Below are 15,731 nucleotides of genomic sequence, written 5' to 3'. Positions count from 1 at the left end.
GTGACTTCAAACACTAATCCCTTAGTTGCTCCTCTTTCCTGTTTTGTGTTTTATACTGATATTTTAACATGCTTATTGGGTTGTAAGGCACTCGTAATATCAGACCTTAGCCAGGAAACACAATCATAGTAAATGATACTCCACATGGTTGTCAGCTTTCTGGTTCCCACATTTTAAATCTGAGGACAGTATGAATGTGTAGGTTTTGGGGTTTTTTGGGTATTGTTTTGTTTTGTTTTGCTTTTTGTTGGTGGTGGCAGTGGTTGGTTTATTTGTTTTTGTTTTTTGTTTTTTAAATTTCAGATATCCTTCGTGTTGTTGAATAGCTGACTCATGAGGGACCAACTTTCCTAATAGGGTCTCCTTCTTATTTGACTGTTATTTGCCTTTTATGTGCTGGATACTGTGCTATGCATTTCTAGACACAGTTTTACAAATCCTCACAAACAAAGCTAATTATTATTATTTTCCCCATTTCACACATAAAAAACCTAATTCAAGGATGTTAAATAACTTCTGCAATATCACCCAGCTTGCAGATGGCAAAGTCAGGCTGTGATCTATGTCTGTCATGACTTCTTTTTTCCCACTGTACCCTACTCAAGCATCTAACATAGCATCTGAAATGCTCCAAAGCTTATGCTTTTCAATTAGGTTAGGTTAAATCTTCTACTTTCATCCCACATTGTCATAACAAAATCCATATGTATTATACTGCACCCCCAAATATAGGACACTGCTGAATTAAGTATAAGGCAAGAAAACAGCTGAGTTTCTTAGTAAAGAATAATTCCAAACTCACAGCTTTTTAGTAATAACTGTGTCTATATTGAATAACTGTGCCTCCCAATAACATGGTTTGGAAATTTTAGGGCCATTTAAAGGGTAGAGAATGTTGATGAGGTTCTTAATCTTCTTACTTGTGTACAAGGAGTTCATCGTGCCTGACAAGGGCCAAAGCAAGCAAGAACTTAAGGAATAAATATAAAACAACGTGCTTTCAGATTATATTAAATAGAGTAGAGCTTTAATGCTGATCAACTGAAAAATGCCAGTGGATTTTTGTTGGCCACAGTTCAGTAATAGATGGCAGTGTGGCATGGCTATTACAAAAAAACTAATTACATGTTAGGTTCCATTGATAAAAGAAAAGGACCATTTGAAGGAATGAAAGACTCCTTTAATAATCTGTATCTGGTATACGGTGATCAGTTCCAGATAACACATTTTAAAGGTATTCTTGACAGAGTATAATTTTTCCAACAATAGGATAACTAAGATTGTGAGATTTTAAAATAGGTGTCTAATAAATCAAGGTATGTTTATCCTACAATCAAAACTGTAGGGAGAAAATGGAAGGGAAAATAATAGGTCTTCCCAGATATAGTATGTGTCATTACATACAACTGTTAAGACCAATAGGTGGAAATTACATGAAGGCATATTTTGTATTGATTTATATTAGTTCAGAAAGACCAACAATGAAACAGACTGACACAGAGCATAGTCACAGAGATGCAAATAAAGCAGTAAAAGAAGTTTCACAGTGTACAGGCTCTTTTCAATTCTAAGATACTTTCCCTGAATGACAGCCATAATTATTTTATTTATCAAGCTATCATGTAGTCTGCATCAACTCACTTTCACCCTCTTTTTATTTAAACAACTTAGAAGAAAGTATTTATTTAATCGCTCTGAGAAGAACTGTGGGTTTTTCTCAGAGAAATCCAAGTTGCATTATCAAATAGAAGAATGGTTTTAATAATTTATCCTAAAGGCTGAATTTATAGAGTCATTCAATCAACAAACATATATTGAGCAGTTAATAGGATTCTAATACAAATAAGGCTTAGTCTGTATTCCCAAAGAGTATATAAGTCTAGTAGAAGTGACAGAGATGTGGAGGATTAATACTTGAATGCAATAATAGGTAATGAATGAGTGAAGAGGTTCAGGCTCAGCACATTATGTCCATCTAAAGAAGAATGAGAATAAGGGAAACTTTCTTAATGAAGTAACACTTAAGCAGAGTCTCAAAGAATGGGTAAGAATTAACTTGGTTAGAAAGATCAAGAAAATATATATATTATTAGAAGAAAAAGCATGTAGGAAGAAGCTACAGAAGTGTGAAACAGGTTAATAGGTTTACAAACGTAACAAGCATTTTCTTATTGTGGGAACAAAGGATTATTAGATTAAAGCAATTTTGGGAGATGTGGCCAGAGGTATTGACAAGTTGAAAAGTAACTGATAAGGAGAAAAATTGCGATATTTATTAAACAAATGATTAATATGGAAACTGATGATGAATTCCTACAAATCATTTTTAAAAGACCCCATTAAATAAGATGGAGCAAAAATATGAATAGGCAATTTTCATAAAAACAAATATGATCAATAAAATTAAGAAAATACATTCAGTCTCACTATTACCCAAAATAGGAAAATTAAAACCTAAATTAAATCTTTTGTACTTAATTAGCAAAAATTAAAAAGATGGATAATACCAGTGCTAGGGAGGGGTGTAGGAAAATGAGAACCTACTTGTCATACAGTATTCATAGGACTGTAAATTGACAGAGACTTCTGGTGGACTATCTGAAAGTATTTATCATATTTTTAAAATAACATATTGTTCAGCTCAGAAACTCTGCAATCATGTAACTATTCTAGATATACACACAATAACCTAAATATTCACCTGGAAGAAGATGGTTAGATGAATTACTGGGTTTGTGCTCGTGAATATTATGATGCCGTTAAAAAGGAGAAGGTAGATCGGTGTCATGCACGGTCTCCAAAGCATGTAATCAAGTTTAAACATAAAAAAGCATATCTGTAAAAAAAAAAAATAAAAAAATAAAAAAATAAAAAAAAATAAATAAATAAAAATAAAAAAGCATATCTGTATATGTATGTATATAAACATACATAGCATACAAAAACACCTGAGAGGGCACACATCAAAATGATAGCAGTAGAAAGCTGGGATTAGATAAATGATAAAAGGGAATTTTCACTGTTCTGAATTGCTTAAATTTTAATAAGAATATCTTTGTGCATTACAGTGTAATTTAAATTGTAAGCATTATTCTCAAAGCTGTGGGGAGCTTTCAAAAGGTTTATGCCGGGAAATCACATAAACACACTTTCATTTTAGTAATATCTTCCCGCCAGCTGATATAAGAAGGATTGGAGGGAAGCTAACCTGGAGATAGGGAAGTCAATTAAAAAAGTGATGGCAATAATACACAGTAAAAGAAATGGTGGACTTAAATAAGCTGTATAGTTGCAGTGAAGATGCAAAAATGCGATGACTGAGAAAAATATTTTCTACATGAAATCCATTGGGCATGCCCTGAGGGTCAGAAGAGAAATGTGAGAAAGGTCTAAATGATCTGCAAATTTCCAATTTAGCAATTAGCTGAATGGTCAAGTCCATTCACTAAGTGAAGAGACAGAAGAGTGTGTTTGTGTGTGTGTGTGTGTATGTGTGTGTGTGTTTGGGGCATTAATTATAATAAATATGATAGTTAGAGACACCTGGGTGGCTCAGCAGTTGAGCGCCTGCCTTTTGGCTCAGGATGTGATCCCAGAGTTCAGGGATGGAGTCCCACATAGGGCTGCCCGCAGGGAGCCTGCTTCTCCCTCTGCCTGTGTCTCTGCCTCTTTCTGTGTCTCTCATGAATAAACAAACAAATAAGATACTTAGATTCTTGCCATCCTGAGGAATTGGGGGGCAGTTTGCATAGGAAGGCTATTTCAAAAGAGACTTTCTGTGTAACCTTTTTTTTTTTTTTCCAAGAAAAAGTACCCACCTTCTCTAGAGGGTGTCAATGGCAAATAACTTCTGTCAAAATATACTTGATTGTTTCCAGAGTCCACAAAAGTTGTTGAGGGAATGTTTCCCTTGAGTGATCCAAGGAGCAGCCACATCTACCTTTGATATGTATAGTAACGTTGGGAGGAGAAGTGTAGTGATCTCATCCACTAGAGCTGTACCCATCCCACGTGGCCTCCATTCTGCTCAGCAGCCAGCCTGACCAGCTGACATTCAGGTGGAAGCACAAACTTTGGGGACTGTCTTCTGTCAGAATGGCCTGAGTATACACTGACATATAAATCTTGACAAGCTTGGTTTCTTGAGGTCAGCAATATTTTTTGCCCTCAGGTTGATCCCAAGGTTAACAGAAGTGAAGTAGAAAAAGAATTCTATTCCACTAGACTACTTGTTTTTCTAAATTCAAACCATACCACCTTTATCTAATCTATACACTTTGTTTCACTGTTGAAAGATAAAAATAGAAAAGTATTCATGTCCAAAACTGTGACATTGAAATTAGAAGTGACCCACGGGATGTTTACATTTATTAATCAGAAGTCATTCTTGTAAAAAGTAAAAGGGTTATATCTAAAAATGGTAGAAAATAGAAGAAAGATTCATTCAATCATTTATCAGTTTTTAAGTACTAGAGGTATAATGAAAAGATCACATGACATTGGCCTCATAGAAGTTATCTAATGGTGGAGAGGTACGAGGATAGTCTTGAAAAGCCTAAATGACAAATATGAAGGCTATTTCAAAGTATGAGATAAACTAATCATAGGATATTAATGCAGTAATTCAGGGACCAGGCATGTGAAGAGAGGCAAAATTAAAAATCAGTTTAAGGTTAGATAATGTTGAGGATAACGGAAAATCCTGGAATAGAATAGAAATTATTCCTCTCATACACAAGCAACATCCAGAGGTAAGCAATCTATGGCTAATAGGAGGGCTTCATGGTTATCAAAGACCCAGGGGTTCTGAAAGTAGGAAAATGAAGGAAAGAGATATTTATGGGCCACTGCCCGTCTTTGCCAGCATGAGGTCAGATCATGACTGGAGATGGAGGATCCTCCTCCATCATCAAGAATGAACCCAGGTAGTTCCTTTTGTGGAATGCCCAGCGTATGATGTAAGGGGCTGATTTAGTTTTGAAAAGTTGGTTCACTTGAGATGTCTTCATGTAATGGAGATTATTCTTCTGTTTCATTGTTGTTGTTTTTTTTCGTGATACACATATGATAAAGAAAACAAATCTCAGGAAAATGAAGTTTTTTTGGCCTCATTCAAGACTGAATATTTGAAAAAGTCTCACATTTGTTGCCTATGTGAGATTGTGATTAAAGTTTGGCAAATCAGTACTTTATAAACACCACATATGGACGCAGGCATACAACTTTATCCTTATGCAGCCATTTTTCTTTGATCTCTATCTGTCATTTACCCAGAAATCTATCTCCTCTTCCTTGTTTATTTCTTGACAAGCCTATTCCACTTTCCATTATTTATCTCTGCCAGCACTTCTTTTCTATAAATACAGTTTTGCTGGATTATACCTAAATCTATACTTAAGTACGAACTTTCTGGGACTCTCTCCAAACTAAGAGTTTGTGATTACAGTTAAGGAATGATACTGTCACTTGCTTTTTCCTTTCCTGAAAGGACTCCATCTTCTTAGGTCACTGCCATTCGGTGTTGTGAAAATGTGATGTGAAGAGCAAGTTTAAATGGAGCTTTCTAATGAGGCTGCACTCATTTATATTTTCCCAACCCTGTACCCAGATTACCCTAAAGTGATATGCACCCAATTAAAGAGCATTCAATTTGAGATCTATATGCCTTTGAGTATGAATGGGTAACTCCTGATGATTGAGTTTGATCCAGCTGCTCATTCAGCTGAAGTGAATTAAGTCTTTGAGGGCACCAGGGTGCCATTTAGGAAATTACCTCTGCCAGCGTACTGAATTTCCCTCACATGGGTGAGCAGCATTCTTCCAGGGAGTGGTTTCATCACCCCACTTCTGCACTGGCCCGACCTTATTGACGCGAAAGGGGGATTCAGATGACACAATATCTACCCACAGCTCAAACGATAAGCGCACACAATGTTTGGCTCCATTTAGGAGCACATGTGCCAGTATTTAAAGGGTAAATGAGAGCCGTTTTGTTTGGATTTTTTTTAAATAAATCAGACATAAACAAAAGCGCATCATTGTTCCCTAAACTCTGAAACTGCAAAATCTGGTGATAAATTCACCACCGTATAATTATTTGGCCCCTAAAAGTATCAATAAACAAGCATCTTTTTCTTTAACTATTAACACAACATGTACACAAAATGAGTCTATCTAAATAGCAATAAAATCGAGTGTAATACTTTGAAAGCAGGAAGTTTTTATTGTTTCATTTACAAATATAAATGTCTTTTTAATTTTAACTCAGTCCAGTACTTCTCTTAGATATTAATGCCAGACATTTATTGGTTCCTCTTTTGAAAACTAACACCCAGAGCATAAAATACTTCTTGTGGTGCAATAATTTGTTAAATAATGCTTTGAAAGTGGCTGGGTGCCCAAAGAGTCCATGCAGAAATAAAATGCACTCAAACTGCTTCCAAATGTTTTCCTCTCCAGATACATCATGTCAGAAACTGCCATTCCTCTCACTGTCACTATGTCCGAGAAGCTATAATCACGCACCACCACTAGAATATCTTAGCAAACTACCCAAATTTACATCAAAGCCAATATTTAAAATGTAATAAAAAGCATGTATGTTAAGTGAACCAGTAATCTAATAATACAAGGGTCTGAAATTGCTTTGGAATTGGCTCTGAAAAATACATTAATAGGGGTGTTTCAACAGTGAACAACACCTGCTAGCTCTCTCTTTCTCATTTTTCTCTCTATTCAATCCATGAATCTCCTTCAGTAATCCTCATAGAAAAGGATGTACCTGGACCCTTAGTTTGAACTCAGCTCAATAGCCTGCCAAGGATAGCCTAAGCAGTAGTGAAATGGCAGCCCAGCAAGGGGCTGGGGAGGGTTGTCAGTGGAGCTAATGATTTTAAGCAGTAGGAACATGCCCAGTTCATGTGACTTAAGAATGATAAAATCAAGCTTCTTTGAGCTGGCTTCTCTTTTTCTCCCTTATTATCAGCAGTGAGTGTTACCTCAGATCTGGAAGTTAATATCATTCCCAGAGGCATCCCGTTAAAAAATAGGAGTAGCCTCAGGGCACCTAGGTGGCTCAGTGGTTGAGCGCCTGCCTTTGGCTCAGGGAGCGATCCCAGGGTCCTGGGATCGAGTCTCACATCGGGCTTCCCGCAGGGAGCCTGCCCTTGGCCTATGCCTCTACCCCCTCTCTGTGTCTCTCATGAATAAATAAATAGAATCTTAAAAAAAAAAAAGGAATAAAAAAAAAGGAATAGCCTCAATAAAAATTAAGAGATACATGAAACTGAACAAGGCCTGACTCTTTTCAAGCCCATTTCACACTAACAGTCATGTTTAGAAATAGATACCCAACACACTGTTATTAGTTTTCTTCAGGCTGTGGTCAAATTTGCTGGCTCATAGCCGGGAGAATTCAGCCCGCAAAGAACAAATGGTGAGTCAGTGTCTCCTTCAGAGAATATCATCTCTAGTTCTATGTCACACTGTTCTCTTGGGCTTAAACAGTCAAGATTGTTCTGCTCTTGAGATTTTCTCTCTTTGTCCCTTAAACACAGGAATGAGAGGGCATATAGAAACATATAGAAAACCCAAAATAAATGAAGTAGAGGGTTATGTATAGAGGCCGTGTGGCTGGCTGGCTGTGTCATTATCCATCTTTCTGTCTGAGAGTAAAGAACATCTGAGCCAGAGAGAATGGCTTTACAGGTCATGACATTTTTATGACTCATTTTGACTAACTCGTTAAACCACTTGCATGGATTTTGTCCTTCCAGCCTTAGAAGTTGCTGTTAAAACCATCCGTAGCATTGTCATGAGTCAAGGAGACATGCTTATGCTTCATACTTCGTGTGTTTAAACTACCTTCACAATTGGCCCCTCTACACAGCAACCAGGCCGAGTTCTGTTGGAAATACAAAAATGAGAAGCTCTTTGAGGAGCTCATTGTAAGCAATGTCACCACAGAAAAAATTGTACTACAAGGAAAAATGCCATAGTATATAACCAAAGAGGGAAAAGAGTCAAGAATATTAGGTAGGGAGGCCTTATGGGAGTGAATGCTTGGTGCCAGACATTTTTAAAAGCACCATATTGTAGGGGTGCCCGGGGAGCTTAGTCAGTTAAGCCTCCAACTTTGGGTTTCAGCTCAGATCATGGTATCAGGGTCCTGGGATGGAGCCCTGCCCTGTGTCAGGCTCTGAACTCAGGGGGAGTCTGCTGAGGATTTTCCCTCCCTCTTTTTTCCCTCTGCCCCTCCCCATGCTCGCTCTCTCTCTCTCTCTCTCTCTCTCTTTCTCTCTCTCTCAAATAAATAAATCTTTTTTAAAAATTAAAATAAAAACACCATCTTGTATAATTGTCCTCATAACAGACTGTTTCCCACACATTACCAAAATGGGAAATGATGCTCAGGGATTTGAAATGAGTTGCATTAGAGGCACATCAAACTCTTCAGACTGAGTCCCACTGACTTGAGTACCTATGTTCTTTCCATGGCAGCTGTATAGCCCTCCTCCTGAGGGAGCACAGATGAGTGCAAGGTTATTCCAGCCATGAGAAAACAGAATGCCTATTAAAAGGGGTGGCACTTAAGCTGGGCCTTTAGAATGCTGAGGCCAAGATGGGGGCATTCTGAGTTGGTGCTGGAAGGAGTGAGCAATGCATTTAAATAACAATGAAAATTCTGCATTTGTAGTAAAAAGTCAAGAATTTTTGTAACGATTTTTTTAACAAAAAATATTTTAATGTCATCAACATGTGAACAGTAAAAATCAGGTTCCAAATATAAGATAGATATCGAATAATATACTTTCAGTTTAATAGAAAGCATGACAGTTAACAATAATCATGCTTATCTTTTTGGTTAAGAGAGAAATGGCCAGGGCTGCCATAGAGCTATGCATAGATTTAACAGTTCAAAAACCCCTTAGCCCTTTGAAAATATAAATGGGAACTATGTGGCAAATATTTCTCTAATGTGGTTTCAGTCCATTAGTGATCATCATGCTTTTAAAATAACTGCAGTTATTCTGAACATGGAAAACTAGATTCAAGTAAGTCCTTGCTCAACAAGCTAGTGATAGTATGAATCTTTTATATTTAAAAATATAGTTTAAATTTGGAAAATTGGGTTGCCTGGATGGCTCAGTGGTTAAGCGTCGGCCTTTGGCTCAGGGCATGATCCCGGGGTCCTGAGATGGAGTCCCACATCAGGGTCCCTCCATGGAGCTTGCTTCTCCCTCTGCCTATGACTCTGCCTCTCTGTGTGTCTCTCATAAATAAATAAATAAAATCTCAAAAAAAAAAACCCTTAAAATTAAAAATAAATAAATAAATAAATAAATTTGGAAAACTTAAGGTAAAGCATTTTTGTTTTTACAATTACTTTAAGAAATAATGGACACTATGCTACATAGATAGGTATACTGCTGTGCAATCAATTCCAGTTATTATTGTATTTTTATATCTGTTAGTCATCATCAGCACTAATTTTATGCTTTCAAAGAAATAGATCAAACCAACAAAATGATTACATTTAATTTTCTTTTAAAGACAAAATAACCGGGCAGCCTGGGTGGCTCAGTGGTTTAGTGCTACCTTCAGCCCAGGGTGTCATCCTAGAGACCCGGGATCGAGTCCCACATCAGGCTCCCTGCATGGGGCCTGCTTCTCCCTCTGCCTGTGTCTCTGCCTCTCTCTCTCTCTCTGGGTCTCTCATGAATAAATAAATAAAATATTTTTAAAAATTAAAAAATAAAGACAAAATAACCAAACTTAAGGAAGAATTGATATCTCATTTTCAAATTACTAATACAAAATTACCAGAGAATATTTATATATTTTGCCCAACATCAGATAATGTACAAAAAGTTTCCAGGATAGATGATAGATGATTTCCTGTTTGATTTCCAAGACTAAATAAATGCTTTTTAACTGAAAGCATTTACATTCCTGGCTCTCTAAAGTAAACATTAGAAAACAAAATACAAAAAAAAAAAAAAAAAAGAATGATCTATCATAAGCTTCTGAATAGCCTACTTAGTTACATAAAGTATTTTGTCCCAATACTTTCTCAGATTCAAAAGATATTTACTGTCTAAGCATATGACAAACAGTCTTTTCCAGCCATTCTGTCTATTTCCAAGGCAACATTGTGGGATCCCTCGGCTGCCATAAGTCACATTTGTTGACTATAGAATTTCTCAATTTTCCTTGTATCTTGAGCTTGGTCTGTTTTAAACACCAAACAAATGAAATCATTTGTTATTTAATATACAAACTCCCATTAGAATGTCTATATTTGAGAAGACACATGACTTCATAGGACTGACAAGGTAGAGTTTCTTGGCCAAGAAACTGGTTTCCTCCCGAGTCTGGTACTGCAGCATCATGAGTCCATGATAGAACAGGAAGCGAGTCATGGCCTAGACTAGAGGCAGTGCAACCAGGCCCATGTACCTCTGAATCCACATTTATTCCTTGGGTTTGTATTTGGCAGTGGTGAGGTTGTAAACTTTTTAATGAGGAGTAACATGATCTGAACAAGAAGGACTCAGGAAGGTGTCCACCTCAGTGTTTACACTATGCATGTGGGGACAAGGAAGGAAATCCCACCCATTTACCTCAAGCACAAAGTGGCTACCTGGGAAGGTGGACAGATTTTTGCCATGACAACTATCATCACAGTGCTATGCCAATCATACATTTATGGTATCAGAATTGATGTAAAGTCATTAGGGTCTTGATTAGTTTGTTCTCTATTGGCTACTCTCAATTATTTTCAAGACTTGCTGTGTTCCTTGATTATTTTCAAGACCAAATTCTCAAAATGATAATTGCTAAAATAAATTGTCCTGCCATCTAATCCATACCATATAGATGCCAAATAAGTACCATTCTTTTTTTTCTTAAACTTTTTCTCTAGATTCCAGTCAGTTAGCATACAGTGTAATATTAATTTCAAGTGTACAGTGTAGTGATTCACCATGACCTTACAATACCCAGTACTCAACCCCAGTGCCCTTCTTAATCCATCACCTATTTTACCTGTCCCCCCATGCACCTCCCTGTGCTAACCATAATTTTGTTTTCTATACTTAAAAGTCTGTTTCTGGGATCCCTGGGTGGCGCAGCGGTTTGGCGCTGGCCTTTGGCCCAGGGCGCGATCCTGGAGACCCTGGATCGAATCCCACGTCAGGTTCCTGGTGCATGGAGCCTGCCTTCTCCCTCTGCCTGTGTCTCTGCCTCTCTCTCTCTCTGTGACTATCATAAATAAAAAAAAAAAAAAAGTCTGTTTCTTGGTTTGCCTTCTTCTGAATCAGTACCATCCTAACCTTAAAAAGCAAAAAAAAAAAAAAAAAAAAAAAAAAAATCTTTGAAAGGAATTTAAATATCTCAACCTTAAGTAAGATATGTTTGGTATGTTTTGATACATTTGTTTATTGATTAAAGACTACCAATGATGTTGTCATCAATATCTGGATGTGAAACTAAATCCAGAACATTCCCTTTCATACTTGGTGCATGAGAGACAACAATGTGATATACCCAACAGCAGGGTATATGCTAGCAACCAACGGCTAGTCCCAACTGAAGACCACCATGGAAAATCACAAAGTAGGCAAAGGCAGCCTGCCTCATGACCTCTTTACCAAGTATACTAAAGATACAAACTTCCCTTTAATAATGTGACAAATACACCCATAGTTCATAAATATTAAATACATAGCACACTTTGGTTGTGAAGCTAAATAGATCTAGCTCTCATATGCATTGATAACTTCTGCTTAACAGCTTCTTAGCTTACACCTTGGCACCTGAGGTGTAAAAGCATTTTTTTAAAAAACATATCATTTCAAAGTCTGACCCCAGAAAGAAAAGCCTGAGAAGCATTCTGCCAACCAAGGCCCTGTGCAGTGACTCAGGAAGGCATACCTTTCAATTTCAGGTCACCCCTTCACCATTTCCTAGATAAAAGAACTCTAGAATTAATTGTTTTTAATTTTATATATTTTTTAGAATTTTAGTTGTCCCTGGTTCCTAACTATTGGCTCTTCATAAGTATTAAAAGTGGAAAGTCATAAATCTCATTGAACTTTAATAATTATACACAGTTTGGGGGATATTTATACTATTAGAGTGTACATGGTTTTAAAATCTCTGACATCAAGAGAATTCAGTCTATTATATGTCCAGATAATGTCAAACTGCCTTTGAGCTATTCATATAAATATGATCTTAATTCAACTCAATAAATATTACATTGAGCTCCTACTATGTACAAGCTCTGGGATTGGACATATAGAGGAGAATAAGACATGCATGACTTGTCCCTGTTCTTAAGAGATCAAATCCTAATAAAGGAGACAAGCACATAAACCGGAAGTCACTTGATAGCAGCCCACAGGCTGAAGTCAGCTAAGAGCTGTATTTTATTTGATTTCCACAAGTGTTCCTTTTTTTTTTTTTTTTTAAGATTTTCTTTATTTATCCATGAGAAACCCAGAGAGAGAGAGACATAGGCAGAGGGATAAGCAGACTCCCTGTGGGGAGTCCCATGCAGGACTTGATCCCAGGACCCCGGGATCATGACCTGAGCCAAAGGCAGATTGAGCCACCCAGGTGCCCCTACAAGTGTTCTTTAAAACACCTGAATTCGTTGCCCTTAGCCAGAGTTTTCATCCTTTAACTCAATGTCTTTCTCATCAATTTGATATAATAATTAATTGATAGAGCCTGATGGGCCCTAAGGGCATTTGCATTTGGTATTGCAAAATTGTAAACAAATAAATACTGTACCTACGATGGTGTTGTACCTTTATTCTAGTAGCTAAGATTATATAGAAGCACAGAGGAAAGACCAGTGAGTTCTCCGTGGGTATGTCAGGCATGTTTTGACAGGGACCAGGGGGGCAGAAGGGCCTTCCAAGAGACGGGAGATATCATGGAGGATGGAGACATGTAATGGTAGGTCAAGTTTAGGGAATTAAGGAAGATAATATTTATCCCCTATTTATTGAACATTTACTGTTAGCCACTAATAGGCACTTCCCGTATGGTCTTCATTAAACCAATAAAAGCAATATGTTTATTATCAACTACATTTTTCAAATGAAGAAATCAAATAGCAGAGAAACTAGAAAACTTACCCATGATGGATCAGCTAATGAATGGTAGGATCAAAATTCTGGTCTCAATCCTAGGCATTTTCACTATTAAAACTGATGGATGTATTGGCGTATTGCAGATTTAGTCAGAAAACTTTTTTGGTAATTAAGACTCCGAGTCCCACCACATACATAGGTAAGACCACTGAACATAATCCGTATGTGGTAGAAACACATGCTTAATTCAATATAACAAATGGAATAAAAATTATATAAATAGACTTTTAGAACTTAAAGGAAATTTAGAGAAGTTCTAGTGCAAGATTATCATTTTACAAATGAGGAAATTCAGATGTTTAAAATATTTGTTTTTAAAAAGTCAAAGAATGTCTATTTTAAGTACAAATTAAAATGTATTTTTAATAAATATCTTATTTTGATCGGCTTCAAAATATCTTAATTCTCTTAGTTAATGCAGTAGTTTTTAAAAAATTGCAGCAACCATAATTTTATCATACATATCCTATAAGTTTAAAAATAACTCAGGAAAGCTGAAATTTTCTTTTTAAAAGCACTGCAGAAATAACTCATAAAAATCTAGCCATGAAGCTGCCCTTTTTGCTTCAATAGTTTTATAGTGACCTATTGAACAACAACAAGATGAGAAATCTATAAAATTCATATTGCAGTGACGTGAAGGATTTAAAAAAGTAAAAAACAAAACAGTAATGGTTGCATGATCTTTAATTGTATTTGGTGCTGAAATATCTTCATGGAGATTAGCTGTGTAGTTAGCTAAACAGGAAAATACTAATATAATTGTAGGCATATTTCCATTTATAATAATTTAGGAAATCGAAAAAATTCTGTAATTATAAGTTTGGCTTAGCTTAGTTAGAATCACTTCCTGTGGGAAAAAAAAAGAATCATTTCCTGAAAATAATAGTGTCCTATCAAAAATTGATTTCCTCTTTTTGTACTAGAAATGTGTGTTATAGTGCCAAGTTAAAAAAAAATAGGTGCAAAAAAATAGGTGCTTCAATAAACGTTTACCAAACAAATGAATAAGTCTATGAATGAGTTATTTATTAATGTAAATGGTTCTCCTTCACATGTTAAGCCTAATTGAAAATTAGCTCTCATCTAGTCATTAGAAGGTTACTATTGGCCTAGGAAGCAACTTAGCAGCCTGAATACTTCCTTAGATCCTAGCAAGATATTTGCCTAAGGAGCAATCTGTCGCTTTTCATTTGATCATTTTTCAATCCACATATTCATATTGCCTTATTGAAACCCTACTCTGTGCTGCGTCTGATCAAGTTAGAGCAGGGTAGGTTGGGGTCCCAGCCAGCCCACCTCATTCATCAAAATAAGGCAGGAATCTTTTCCCTGCTAAATTAGGCATAACAGCTTAGTTTTTTTCCTAGACTGCATGTTATTAAATAAGGAGATCTAAATAAAGGTTTCTGTGGAATAAAAATTCATTCGTTTAATGCCTTGCATGAAAAGGACTCTTTTTACTGCTACTGGTCTTCCTTCAGTGGTGATGTAACTCAGAGTCTGAGAAAATTAGGAAGCATGTGTTCAAACAAACAAGAGGCCTATGGTTTTCTTTTACTTCTCTCAGTGGAGGAGAGAAATGTGTAATCTATAAATCATGGTAACAGAAATAGAAGAGAGGCACACAGGAGAGAAAACGCGAGATGCACAAGGGGTGAAAGGAAACACACTGACAAAGGATAAGTGAAATTGATAGATGATAGATAGATAGATGATAGATAGATAGATAGGTAGACGGACATATATATAAATAGAGAAAGAGTAGAGAATCTTTGAAGGTTCTGAAGTGCGCATTCCTCAGGAAAAACAGCCCTTGACGTAGCATTTACTTTAACAGACTACGTTATCACTAACTCTGAAGTTATTCACACTATAGCTCAGAGGTACCATCATTAATCTAAGCCACGCAGTTATGGAGTAGCTGCTGTGTGCCAGTTCCAGAACTGAATACTGGATTCTTAAGGCTGAAGAAAGGCTCTCTACTGCTCTGAATGCATTCATACTCAACTCTTAGCTCCCTGAAATTGTCACACCCCTCTCAGTAAACATGTTTGAATCCCAACTCCATTCTATGAATATTAATTAATTTATGTTATATATATCTTCTGCTTTACTCTGTTATGTTTTTTATATTTATTTTAAAAGCTCAAATATAAAAAGATTAAGATTAGAATTTTTTGAAAAAATATTCACTTTTATACTAATAGTATAAAGTATATCAATTTAGGATCTGATTACAAGTTTAGATTACTTTGGTACTTGATTTCAAATAATAATCATACCATACATGCACAATATACATAAAGCACTATATATTTAGGACTTTTTGTGCTCTTTTTATATCAGATTAGATCACCCTTGCATTTCACATTGTACTTGAGGGAGAACTCATTTTAGGAGTAGAAAACACGGATTTCCCATTTTCTGTGTGTTCTGTGTGTTTGCCTGGACCTTTAATACCTATTCCCTAATGGGTATCCCAGGTTGAAAACCACCGTATAAGGTGCAGCTTGGATTCCAGGATCACTGCCTTGGGCCAGGTGAAATCAAGGCCCTGCCCTAAAT

General features: G+C 36.4%; 1 protein-coding gene and 1 pseudogene across 7 annotated transcripts in view; one reads left to right on the top strand and one right to left on the bottom strand.

The window, feature by feature from the left end:
- EPHA6 (EPH receptor A6) overlaps positions 1–15,731 on the top strand; it is an 867,085-nt gene that overhangs the window by 682,631 nt on the left and 168,723 nt on the right. The gene's annotated exons all lie outside the window — the stretch shown is intronic.
- Positions 10,097–10,388, bottom strand: LOC121472137 (annotated as a pseudogene).

Source organism: Vulpes lagopus, chromosome 1, assembly GCF_018345385.1.
Source record: "Vulpes lagopus strain Blue_001 chromosome 1, ASM1834538v1, whole genome shotgun sequence".
Classification (NCBI taxonomy): domain Eukaryota; kingdom Metazoa; phylum Chordata; class Mammalia; order Carnivora; family Canidae; genus Vulpes; species Vulpes lagopus.
Note: the sequence above shows the minus strand (reverse complement) of the source record. Positions and strands in the feature narration are given on the sequence as shown.